Below are 14,418 nucleotides of genomic sequence, written 5' to 3' on the forward strand. Positions count from 1 at the left end.
TGTTTTGCCTCATGCATATACATGTTTTCCTTCATGCATATACATGTTTTCCTTCATGCATATTCATGTTTCGCCTCATGCATATTCATGTTTCGCCTCATGCATATTCATGTTTTGCTCCGTGCATATTCATGTTTTGCTTCATGCATATTCATGTTTTTCCTCATGCATATACATGTTTTCCTTCATGCATATTCATGTTTCGCCTCATGCATATTCATGTTTCGCCTCATGCATATTCATGTTTTGCTTCATGCATATTCACGTTTCGCCTCATGCATATTCATGTTTTGCTCCATGCATATTCATGTTTTGCTTCATGCATATTCATGTTTTGCCTCATGCATATACATGTTTTCCTTCATGCATATTCATGTTTCGCCTCATGCATATTCATGTTTCGCCTTATGCATATTAATGTTTTGCTTCATGCATATTCATGTTTTGCTTAGTGCATATTCATGTTTTGCTTCATGCATATCCATGTTTTGCTTCGTGCATGTTCATGTTTTGCTTCTTGCATGTTCATGTTTTGCTTCATGCATATCCATGTTTTGCTTTATGCATATTCATGTTTTGCTTCATGCATGTTCATGTTTTGCTTCGTGCATGTTCATGTTTTGCTTCATGCATATCCATGTTTTGCTTAATGCATATCCATGTTTTGCTTTATGCATATTCAAATTTTGCTTCATGCATGTTCATGTTTTGCTTCGTGCATCTTCATGTTAGGCTTCATGCATATCCATGTTTTGCTTCATGCATATCCATGTTTTTCTTAATACATATCCATGTTTTGCTTTATGCATATTCATGTTTTGCTTCGTGCATCTTCATATTTTGCTTTGTCCATATCCATGTTTTGCTTCATGCATATCCATGTTTGCTTCGTGCATATCCATGTTTTGCTTCGTGCATATCCATATTTTGCTTCGTGCATATCCATGTTTTGCTTCGTGCATGCCCATGTTTTGCTTCATGCATGTCCATGTTTTGCTTCATGCATCTTCATGTTTTGCTTCGTGCATGTTCATGTTTTGCTTCGTGCATATTTATGTTTTGCTTCATGCATGTTCATTTGCCTCGTGCATATTCTTGTTGTGCTTCATGCATATTCCTGGTTTGCTTGGTGCATCTTCATGTTTTTCCTCTTGAATATTCATGTTTTGCTTCGTGCATCTTCATGTTTTGCTTCGTGCATATTCATGTTTTGCTTCATGCACATACTTGCTTTGCTTCATGCATGTGCATCGTTGGCCTCGTGCATATTCATGTTTTACCTTGTGAATTTTCATGTTATGATTCATGTATATTCATGTTTGGCTTCATGCATATCCATGTTTTCCCTCATGCATATTCATGTTGCTTCATGCATGTTCAGCGTTTGCCTCATGCATATTCCTGTTGTGCTTCATGCATATTCATGGTTTGCTTCATGCATATCCATGTTTTTCTTCATGCATATTCATGTTTTGCCTCATGCATATCCATGTTTTTCTTCATGCATATTCATGTTTTTCCTTGGGAATATTCATGTTTTGCTTCGTGCATCTTCATGCTTTGCTTCATGCATGTTCAGCGTTTGCCTCATGCATATTCCTGTTGTGCTTCATGCATATTCATGTTTGGCTTCATGCATATCCATGTTTTCCCTCATGCATATTCATGCTTTGCTTCATGCATGTTAAGCGTTTGCCTCGTGTATATTACTGTTGTGCTTCTTGCATATTCATGGTTTGCTTCATGCATGTTCATGTTTTTCTTCATGCATATTCATGTTTTCCTTGGGAATATTCATGTTTTGCTTCATGCATATTCATGTTTCACCTCATGCATATTCATGTTTTTCCTTTGGAATATTCATATTTTGCATCATGCATATTCAATAGTTTGCCTCATGCATATGCTTGTTGTGCTTCATGCATATTCCTGGTTTGCTTCGTGCATGTTCATGTTTTTCCTCTTGAATATTCATGTTTTGCTTCGTGCATCTTCATGTTTTGCTTCGTGCATATTCATGTTTTGCTTCGTGCATATTCATGTTTTGCTTCGTGCATCTTCATGTTTTGCTTCATGCATATTCATGTTTTGCTTCATGCATATTCATGTTTTGCTTCGTGCATATTCATGTTTTCCTTCATACATATTCATGTTTTGCTTCATGCACATACTTGCTTTGCTTCATGCATGTGCATCGTTTGCCTCGTGCATATTCATGTTTTACCTTGTGAATATTCATGTTTTGCTTCATGTATATTCATGTTTGGCTTCATGCATATCCATGTTTTCCCTCATGCATATTCATGCTTTGCTTCGTGCATGTTCATCGTTTGCCTCGTGCATATTCCTGTTGTGCTTCTTGCATATTCATGGTTTGCTTCATGTATGTTCATGTTTTTCTTCATGCAGATTCATGTTTTTCCTTGGGAATATTCATGTTTTGCTTCATGCATATTCATGTTTCGCCTCATGCATATTCATGTTTTTCCTTTGGAATATTCATGTTTTACTTCATGCATATTCATGTTTTGCCTCATGCATATTCATGTTTTGCTTCATGCATATTCATGTTTTGCTTCATGCATATTCATGTTTTGCTTCGTGCATATTCATGTTTTGCTCCATGCATATTCATGTTTTGCTTCATGCATATTCATGTTTTGCCTCATGCATATACATGTTTTCCTTCATGCATATTCATGTTTCGCCTCATGCATATTCATGTTTCGCCTCATGCATATTCATGTTTTGCTCCGTGCATATTCATGTTTTGCTTCATGCATATTCATGTTTTTCCTCATGCATATACATGTTTTCCTTCATGCATATTCATGTTTCGCCTCATGCATATTCATGTTTCGCCTCATGCATATTCATGTTTTGCTTCATGCATATTCACGTTTCGCCTCATGCATATTCATGTTTTGCTCCATGCATATTCATGTTTTGCTTCATGCATATTCATGTTTTGCCTCATGCATATACATGTTTTCCTTCATGCATATTCATGTTTCGCCTCATGCATATTCATGTTTCGCCTTATGCATATTAATGTTTTGCTTCATGCATATTCATGTTTTGCTTAGTGCATATTCATGTTTTGCTTCATGCATATCCATGTTTTGCTTCGTGCATGTTCATGTTTTGCTTCGTGCATGTTCATGTTTTGCTTCATGCATATCCATGTTTTGCTTTATGCATATTCATGTTTTGCTTCATGCATGTTCATGTTTTGCTTCGTGCATGTTCATGTTTTGCTTCATGCATATCCATGTTTTGCTTAATGCATATCCATGTTTTGCTTTATGCATATTCAAATTTTGCTTCATGCATGTTCATGTTTTGCTTCGTGCATCTTCATGTTAGGCTTCATGCATATCCATGTTTTGCTTCATGCATATCCATGTTTTTCTTAATACATATCCATGTTTTGCTTTATGCATATTCATGTTTTGCTTCGTGCATCTTCATATTTTGCTTTGTCCATATCCATGTTTTGCTTCATGCATATCCATGTTTGCTTCGTGCATATCCATGTTTTGCTTCGTGCATATCCATATTTTGCTTCGTGCATATCCATGTTTTGCTTCGTGCATGCCCATGTTTTGCTTCATGCATGTCCATGTTTTGCTTTATGCATATTCATGTTTTGCTTCATGCATCTTCATGTTTTGCTTCGTGCATGTTCATGTTTTGCTTCGTGCATATTTATGTTTTGCTTCATGCATGTTCATTTGCCTCGTGCATATTCTTGTTGTGCTTCATGCATATTCCTGGTTTGCTTGGTGCATCTTCATGTTTTTCCTCTTGAATATTCATGTTTTGCTTCGTGCATATTCATGTTTTGCTTCATGCACATACTTGCTTTGCTTCATGCATGTGCATCGTTGGCCTCGTGCATATTCATGTTTTACCTTGTGAATTTTCATGTTATGATTCATGTATATTCATGTTTGGCTTCATGCATATCCATGTTTTCCCTCATGCATATTCATGCTTTGCTTCATGCATGTTCAGCGTTTGCCTCATGCATATTCCTGTTGTGCTTCATGCATATTCATGGTTTGCTTCATGCATATCCATGTTTTTCTTCATGCATATTCATGTTTTGCCTCATGCATATCCATGTTTTTCTTCATGCATATTCATGTTTTTCCTTGGGAATATTCATGTTTTGCTTCATGCATATTCATGTTTTGCCTCATGCATTTCCATGTTTCGCCTCATGCATATTCATGTTTTTCCTTTAGAATATTCATGTTTTGCTTCATGCATATTCATGTTTCGCCTCATGCATATTCATGTTTTTCCTTTGGAATATTAATATTTTGCTTCATGCATATTCAATAGTTTGCCTCGTGCATATTCTTGTTGAGCTTCATGCATATTCCTGGTTTGCTTCATGCATGTTCATGTTTTTCCTCTTGAATATTCCAGTTTTGCTTCGTGCATAGTCATGTTTTGCTTCATGCATATTCATATTTTGCTTCATGCATATTCATATTTTGCTTCGTGCATATCCATGTTTTGCTTCGTGCATATCCATGTCTTGCTTTGTGCATCTTCATGTTTTGCTTCGTGCATATCCATGTTTTGCTTCATGCATATTCATGTTTTGCTTCATGCATATTCATGTTTTGCCTCATGCATATACATGTTTTCCTTCATGCATATTCATGTTTCGCCTCATGCATATTCATGTTTCGCCTTATGCATATTAATGTTTTGCTTCATGCATATTCATGTTTTGCTTAGTGCATATTCATGTTTTGCTTCATGCATATCCATGTTTTGCTTCGTGCATGTTCATGTTTTGCTTCGTGCATGTTCATGTTTTGCTTCATGCATATCCATGTTTTGCTTTATGCATATTCATGTTTTGCTTCATGCATGTTCATGTTTTGCTTCGTGCATGTTCATGTTTTGCTTCATGCATATCCATGTTTTGCTTAATGCATATCCATGTTTTGCTTTATGCATATTCAAATTTTGCTTCATGCATGTTCATGTTTTGCTTCGTGCATCTTCATGTTAGGCTTCATGCATATCCATGTTTTGCTTCATGCATATCCATGTTTTTCTTAATACATATCCATGTTTTGCTTTATGCATATTCATGTTTTGCTTCGTGCATCTTCATATTTTGCTTTGTCCATATCCATGTTTTGCTTCATGCATATCCATGTTTGCTTCGTGCATATCCATGTTTTGCTTCGTGCATATCCATATTTTGCTTCGTGCATATCCATGTTTTGCTTCGTGCATGCCCATGTTTTGCTTCATGCATATTCATGTTTTGCTTCGTGCATGTTCATGTTTTGCTTCGTGCATATTTATGTTTTGCTTCATGCATGTTCATTTGCCTCGTGCATATTCTTGTTGTGCTTCATGCATATTCCTGGTTTGCTTGGTGCATCTTCATGTTTTTCCTCTTGAATATTCATGTTTTGCTTCGTGCATCTTCATGTTTTGCTTCGTGCATATTCATGTTTTGCTTCATGCACATACTTGCTTTGCTTCATGCATGTGCATCGTTGGCCTCGTGCATATTCATGTTTTACCTTGTGAATTTTCATGTTATGATTCATGTATATTCATGTTTGGCTTCATGCATATCCATGTTTTCCCTCATGCATATTCATGCTTTGCTTCATGCATGTTCAGCGTTTGCCTCATGCATATTCCTGTTGTGCTTCATGCATATTCATGGTTTGCTTCATGCATATTCATGTTTTTCTTCATGCATATTCATGTTTTGCCTCATGCATATCCATGTTTTTCTTCATGCATATTCATGTTTTTCCTTGGGAATATTCATGTTTTGCTTCATGCATATTCATGTTTTGCCTCATGCATTTCCATGTTTCGCCTCATGCATATTCATGTTTTTCCTTTAGAATATTCATGTTTTGCTTCATGCATATTCATGTTTCGCCTCATGCATATTCATGTTTTTCCTTTGGAATATTAATATTTTGCTTCATGCATATTCAATAGTTTGCCTCGTGCATATTCTTGTTGAGCTTCATGCATATTCCTGGTTTGCTTCATGCATGTTCATGTTTTTCCTCTTGAATATTCCAGTTTTGCTTCGTGCATAGTCATGTTTTGCTTCATGCATATTCATATTTTGCTTCGTGCATATTCATATTTTGCTTCGTGCATATCCATGTTTTGCTTCGTGCATATCCATGTCTTGCTTTGTGCATCTTCATGTTTTGCTTCGTGCATATCCATGTTTTGCTTCGTGCATATCCATGTTTTGCTTCATGCATATTCATGTTTTGCTTCATGCATGTTTATGTTTTGCTTCGTGCATCTTCATGTTTTGCTTCATGCATATCCATGTTTTGCTTCATGCATATCCGTGTTTTGCTTTATGCATATTCAAGTTTTGCTTCATGCATGTTCATGTTTTGCTTCATGCATATCCATGTTTTGCTTCATGCATATCCATGTTTTGCTTCATGCATATCCATGTTTTGCTTCATGCATATTCATGTTTTGCTTCGTGCATCTTCATGTTTTGCTTCATGCATATCCATGTTTTGCTTCATGCATATCCATGTTTTGCTTCATGCATGTTCATGTTTTGCTTCATGCATGTTCATGTTTTGCTTCGTGCATATCCATGTTTTGCTTCATGCATGTTCATGTTTTGCTTCATGCATAGCCATGTTTTGCTTCATGCATATCCATGTTTTGCTTTATGCATATTCATGTTTTGCTTCATGCATATCCATGTTTTGCTTTATGCATATTCAACTTTTGCTTCATGCATGTTCATGTTTTGCTTCGTGCATCTTCACGTTTTGCTTCATGCATATCCATGTTTTGCTTCATGCATATCCATGTTTTGCTTCATGCATATCCATGTTTTGCTTCATGCATATTCATGTTTTGCTTCGTGCATCTTCATGTTTTGCTTCATGCATATCCATGTTTTGCTTCATGCATATCCATGTTTTGCTTCATGCATGTTCATGTTTTGCTTCATGCATGTTCATGTTTTGCTTCGTGCATATCCATGTTTTGCTTCATGCATGTTCATGTTTTGCTTCATGCATAGCCATGTTTTGCTTCATGCATATCCATGTTTTGCTTTATGCATATTCATGTTTTGCTTCGTGCATCTTCATATTTTGCTTCGTGCATATCCATATTTTGTTTCATGCATATTCATGTTTTGCTTCATGCATATCCATGTTTTGCTTAGTGCATATTTATGTTTTGCTCTGTGCATATTCATGTTTTGCTCTGTGCATATTCATGTTTTGCTTCATGCATATCCATGTTTTGCTTCGTGCATGTTCATGTTTTGCTTCGTGCATCTTCATGTTTTGCTTCATGCATATTCATGTTTTGCCTCATGCATATTCATGTTTTGCTTCATGCATATCCATGTTTTGCTTTATGCATATTCAAGTTTTGCTTCATGCATGTTCATGTTTTGCTTCTTGCATGTTCATGGTTTGCTTCATGCATATCCATGTTTTTCTTCATGCATATCCATGTTTTGCTTCATGCATATCCATATTTTGCTTCATGCATATCCATGTTTTGCTTCGTGCATCTTCATATTTTGCTTCGTGCATCTTCATATTTTGCTTCGTGCATATCCATGTTTTGCTTCGTGCATATCCATGTTTTGCTTGGTGCATATCCATGTTTTGCTTCGTGCATATCCATGTTTTGCTTCATGCATATCCATGTTTTGCTTTATGCATATTCATGTTTTGCTTCGTGCATCTTCATATTTTGCTCCGTGCATATCCATGTTTTGCTTCATGCATATCCATGTTTTACTTCGTGCATATTCATGTTTTGCTTCGTGCATATCCATGTTTTGCTTCATGCATGTCCATGTTTTGCTTCATGCATGTCCATGTTTTGCTTTATGCATATTCATGTTTTGCTTGATGCATATTCATGTTTTGCTTCATGCATATTCATGTTTTGCTTTATGCATATTCATGTTTTGCTTTATGCATATTCATGTTTTGATTCATGCATGTTCATTGTTTGCCTCGTGCATATTCCTGTTGTGCTTACTGCATATTCATGCTTTGCTTCGTGCATATTCATGTTTTGCCTCGAGCATATTTACGTTTTGCCTTCTGAATATTCATGTTTCAAGTTTCATGAATATATCCAAGCTCGAGTGACCAGATCTGAATCCGAATTGATGAATTGAAATGAGGCTGTTGGAGAAAAGGAATGATTTTATGTGAACTGCGATGATGGATTCCATGACCTTGCTGATAATTATTGGAAGTACAGTAAGCTAATTGGTCTGTGGTTCAGGGGATCCGTTTTTTCAACTATTTTATGTCATGCTGTGATGTTGGCTGATTTCTAATTTCCCAGATGGATATAGGAGACCAGTGCTGAAGTGTAAATATATATATATATATATATATATATATATATATATATATATATATATATATATATATATATATATATTTAAAAACCGTAAATATGCTAAGCACGAATATTGAAGTAGGTCGTGAATATGCGGGGTCCGCGAATAGCGAATCCACGAATGGCGGGGTTCGACAGTATTCTCTAAGTTGGATGCGTGGCATGGATACTGGTCGATTGAACTGGATGATGACTCCAGCATGCTCACGTGCCTCAACAGCCTGTTCAGCCGTTATTGCTTCTGCTCAACATGAGGTAGGATGCATTCCAACACAAAATGTACGAGGTACTGGAGCACTGTCGAGATGAAGAAAGCATTGCTGAGGACATTATTGTCCATGGCCAGACTGACAACGAACATGACATCAACTTTCATTGTCTCATGACCACTGCCTGCGAACATGGTCTCATCTTTAACTTAAACAAATGTGAAATTAAGAAGCCAAGTGTGACGTTTTTTGGCCTGCTTCTTGACTCAAATGGGCTTCACCCCACCCTTGGTGCAGTCGAAGCAATCAGCAAATTGAAGACACCCACTAACATCACAGAACTACAACAGTTCCTCGGTATTGCGATCTACGCGGCATCATTCATACCGCATCTCTCAGAACAAGCAAGACCACTCGGAGAACTCGTAATACATGGTGGTAGCTTCACATGGATTCTGTCACACCAATGGACATTCGACTTGATCAAAAAACTACTCTGCCGTAGACGATGCTCAGCTACTTTGATCAACACAGCCTGACCATCATGCAGGTGGATGCATCTATCTATGCACGGACTTGGCACTGCTCTATGCCAGAACGGCAGGCCCATAGCATTCACTTCCAGGACGCTCAGTGACGCTGAAACCAGATATGCCAACACTGAATGCTAACCATTTGCAGTAGTCTACGGAAATGATAGGTTCCACATGTACGTCTACGGAAGTCACTTCACTGTGTAATCCGACTATAAACCATTGGTGGTGATTCTCACCTCAAAGAACCTCTTAGCAGCACCTCAGCAACTTCAATGCCTACTTCATCTGAAATCACTTTAGATTTTGAGGGAATCCACTCCATGCTGATGAAGGCCAGTGAGACAGAAATGTGTTTGTGAATATAATCACTTCCAAAGGGCAGGCTGGTATCGAGACTATGAGATGTTTATCTGTCTGTCGCTATTTTTCTTAGTGATGGCCAAACTGATTTTCGGCAGACTTTCAAAGCTTCATCAGTGAGTGCCGTGAATGTTTGAGGTAATTTTGTTTTCTCATCGCTTTAAAGCACCGAAGCCTTTGTAGACGTGTGAAAAGTGATATTAAATGATCCCCGGTGCCATTCCTTAGTGGGTGTCGGGAAGTGTTTTAGGCCCCCACAAAAATTCTTCAAAAAAACACCACTGGGCAACGCCGGGTACTTCTACTTGTTGTCAATAAAGGGTTTCTGGAGTCTATGTCGGGCATAGGTTCCCAACGTTTTTGTCCGTAATCTAAAATTTGAAATCACATTCGCCTCATTACCCAAATGGTATTGGTACCTCCCAAAGAAATTGTTGGAGAAAACGCTTTCGACGTGAACGCCTCCACCCCCCCCACCCCTCAAAAACTGTGATTTGTGAGAAGTTGGCAAGCAAGCTGCCAACGTTTGAATCCGGTATATCGCTGTACGATCAAGCGACGCGTAGTCATCCCATCAGAAAACCCTCACGACCCTGGGTTTAGAAACCCCTGATGTGGAGTGACTAATAATTTGATTATCAGTGTGATTGTATTTTTAGTATTGGGCAGTTCTGTGTCTTTCACAGAATGCAACTCAAGCCAGAAGTTTCATTTTAAATGTAATACATACACTATACAAGATAACCGATGCTGTACCCGCATGATATGTAAACCCGAGACCAGACAACACACAATAACATTTTGTCTCTCCAAAGGATATGACTATCGACTCAGGCACGTATACCCTTTACACGTCTTCATTTATTCCTCTCTTGCATGACGATGAAGCATTTGCATGGTGAAAATCTCTCTGTCTCTCTGTCTGTGTCTGTCTCTTTCTCTGTCTTTCTCTGAAAATACTTGTACAGATTTCAAAGCATGGTTCTCTTTCTTGATTCCTGTCGATTGTCCACAAATAATTTTTTGAATTGTATAAAAGCTTTATTATTAAGAAAGGTGTAGGTGTATATATTATTGCGAGCAATGTTTTTGTAAATCAACAGGTGTACATTCAATTGACGTTAAAACGTATGAGCTCCCTCCTACCTGTGCATCTATGGCTGGAGATTAGAATTGCGAAGCTTGTACACCTGGGACAATCAAATTGCTTCTTTCTTAGTTTCCGTACAGTATTTCTCCTTATTCATTCTTAAATAACCTTACCTTCTCTCAATATCTATAACCTTCAAACCCCATCCCACCATTTCGTCTTGTAACCTCTTTCACCCCTTAAAAGTTGTGGGTTATGGAAATGGCAAACGGTATGCACTAGGCCCCCTTGTGAACGACTGTGAGATCCCACATATTACGGAGAACATCCCATAGTATACAAGGGGCGTTATCTTTCGAGCTCTCCTACAAAGTATGAACATATAACAAGGCCAGGGAGCGCCGCGGGCGCTTGTCGAGGCTCCACAGAACGAGCTTCATGGCAGCTGATTAACACCATGTGAGTGGCGCAATTAATCACGCGAACAGATAACGAGCTATGCCTGAGCTCGGATCACGACACATTTCCTTCTTATGAGTCCTAAAACGAAACACCACCACCACCACCACCACCACCACCACCACCACCACCACCACCACCACCACCACCACCTACCCCCACCACCACCTACCCCTCTACGTCCCCACCGCCCCACTCCCCATCCGTCAGTGTCTTGCAACCGCACCCACATTTAACGGCGCTGCAGAGTGCGCGGAATATCCGTCGGTGATTGATATGGGTAACGATCGGTGGTGTGCGGGTCATCGATCGCCCATCTGCCTCGAGGGCGGCGGCGCAGTCACCCGGCCCAGCAGACCCTGTGCGGGCACGAATTAAGCGTGGCGAAGCTCCAGCTATTCCGGGCCACACCGACGGACCGCATTGGCACGAGCATGATCAGAGCACTCGGACGGTGATGAAAAATGCATGACTGCGGTCGTTGCGTTAATGAAGGGCACGGGCGAGATGTTTACAGTCGCGACGCACTGTTTGATCCGATTCGCGGCGCAACGATCGCGCCGCGATGCTCGGCATCTCGAGTGTGCAAGGGTCCATGCGAGCGATGGTCAAAACGACCAGGGTGTATGAAGGATGGATTGAAATTTTAAAAATGACCACGGCACCACCAACTCATACACGGTGCAGCAGACTAGCTCATGCCCGCCGTTTCGAGCACCGGATGGTCTTCATCTGGGACTATATTTTAGGCATCGCATGCCACGTATTAAATATATGTACATTTCTCTTGGCAAGGATTACACTGGGTGGTTTCGTTAGCTTTTGCCTTCCCAGCGGTAGTCAGGGCAGGAAGTTATTCAGACTGCCGGTGATGACACCTACGAAAGACCCCAGGTGGGATCCTTAACGTCCATCAACTGTTAAATGCTAACAGACGGGACAGCCAGCTTTATAACGTCTGTCCGAGGGGTGCGTGGTGTACCCATTGATGTGAACGAGTAGACCATCCCGAAATACAAGGTTGATGGTTTACAGTCGGGTCGGCAAGCGAACCTGGTTAGACAACTCACAGTAATCAAGGAACTCTGCGCGATCCTGTGCGGCACCTTCCCAAGCGGGAGAGTTGGTGATCAACCTTAATGCACCTGGTTGGTGGTGTTTCCATGGTTTTCATGGAGGTCTTCACAAGCACAATCAGTTGGTTTTTTTTTTCTCCAGGCCCGAGGGTGTAGTGGAGCTCAGGACTTCGTGGACCTGCACATTGGCACACAGAGCGCAGAAGAAATGCTTTTTAAATAAGAATCTCGTTTGTGTGCAACGATGTTAGAGACTAGTAGATCACGTGGTTAGTTGGGGGCGTGTATGAAATGACAATGGTCTGCGTCATAAATGGTGTGAGTCATGGATGGTTTTACTGAGTTTTTAGGGTAAATTCCCCCCTCCACCAACCCGGTTTGAGTACTCTCACCATATCGGCCGAGATAAATACCTGTTCGACCCTGTATTTACAGAGTGTTGGTGCTGCTGAAGCAGTTTCTTGGCAAGGGTTACACTGGGTGGTTTGCCATTGCCTTCCCAGCGTTGTTTGCCTGTACTCTAAGCTTATAAATGCTGAACGTCAAGCAAGTAAGCAGCACCACCATTTTTTTTTAAATGTTCGGTACGATTCGGCCGGGGTTCGAGCCACTGACCTCTCAGACTCAGAGCGGACATTATAAGCCATTACCCCACCGGGTCTGGTTGTAGGCCGGCCCTAAGTGTGCTTGGTTACATTTCGAGATTCCACCTGAGCAGAGTGCATTCCCCTCACTCCACGTGGATCTCACACACACACACACACACACACACACACACACACACACACACACACACACACACACACACACACACACACACACACACACACACACACACACACACACACACACACACACACACACACACACACACACACCTCCCTGTCCCTGTCCCTGTCCCTGTCATCCACGGTGGGTCTTTGATGCTGCTCACGATCGTCGGGCACCCATTTGCACTTATATCGTTCTGCTGGTGCAGCACGCGCTTCCTGGGATCACTCAATTAATGGATCCTGGGCAAGACCTGGGCCGAGATTTGAACCGATAGATGACCGAACATGAGAGTTACGTAACAGCAGCTGATGAATCACAAATTTGGAAATTAAATAAACAATTAAACATCCAATTAATTACTTTGTTTTTGCGCTTTTTGTGAATTATCTGCGTGGCCAGGGACGGGTCTTCTTGGAGCGCGATGGAGAGTCAGACGGCGCGTTTGTGAACCTTGAACACCTGCACGGCTGCACCTGTACGTTCGGCGACCGCCACATTTCCTTCATTCCCTCCGATCCGCCCGCTGATGCCTCCTCGAGGCGGACGGAGGTGAAGACCATGTGGACATTGGCAACCACCCTCCGTTTTCGTACTCGTACACGCCGCCGTTCCTCCTGCCGTGCCGTCACCGAACCCCACGACGTGGTCACAGCAAGTCGAGCTGTGGGCTCGCGAGGTCACTCGACACGGGGTCAGCCACCCCTGAAGCGGTGGCGTCATCACGTGTCCGGTTACTCCGGTATCCCGCCAAACGTCGATCCGAATCTTCTTCTTCTTCCTTTTTTTCTTTTTTTCTTCTTCTCCGTAACTATCGCAAGTTGTTTGAACACGACGACACAAGGTCCGATGAATGGCCGCACGAGCATATTAAACCTTCACTTGCTTGTCCACGCACGACATCGATTCATTCGCACCGATTTCACAGCCCAGCAGCTCGCGTGTAAATTACGTACTTTTACGTGCTTACGTACTTTATTTACACGATTTATCTCCTCGTTGAGTCGTTCGGTCGTTACAATTGGCGACGTGTGACTTAGCGCTGCAGTATATATATATATATATATATATATATATATATATATATATATATATATATATATATATATATATATATATATATATATATATATATATATATAATTACGATCTATTATATTATTAAAACTATAAACGATATTATTAATTATACCTTTTTTTTTTTAAATCAGTGTTTAATACCTGTTTTTGAAGGTGTTTGTATTTAAAGCAGGTGATAGTTTTGGTATTTATCAGTCGACCCTGTAGCGTTGGTGCTGCCCAAGCTAGGGTACAATCCTGGACGGGTCGTCACTCCGACGCAGAAAATAGATTTTCAACTCATTAAAAAAGTTGACGACTTTTTTTTCCCGCCGTTTCGGTGCGGCACGTGGTGCGGTGACGTCACAACGGCGTTCGTCCGTCATAATGAGAAAAAAAGAACTCGGCCCGTCGTTTGTACGGAATGCCGACCG

Source organism: Eptatretus burgeri, chromosome 5, assembly GCF_056783735.1.
Source record: "Eptatretus burgeri isolate ZD-2024b chromosome 5, Ebu_testis_v1, whole genome shotgun sequence".
NCBI classification, from domain to species: Eukaryota; Metazoa; Chordata; class Myxini; order Myxiniformes; family Myxinidae; genus Eptatretus; species Eptatretus burgeri.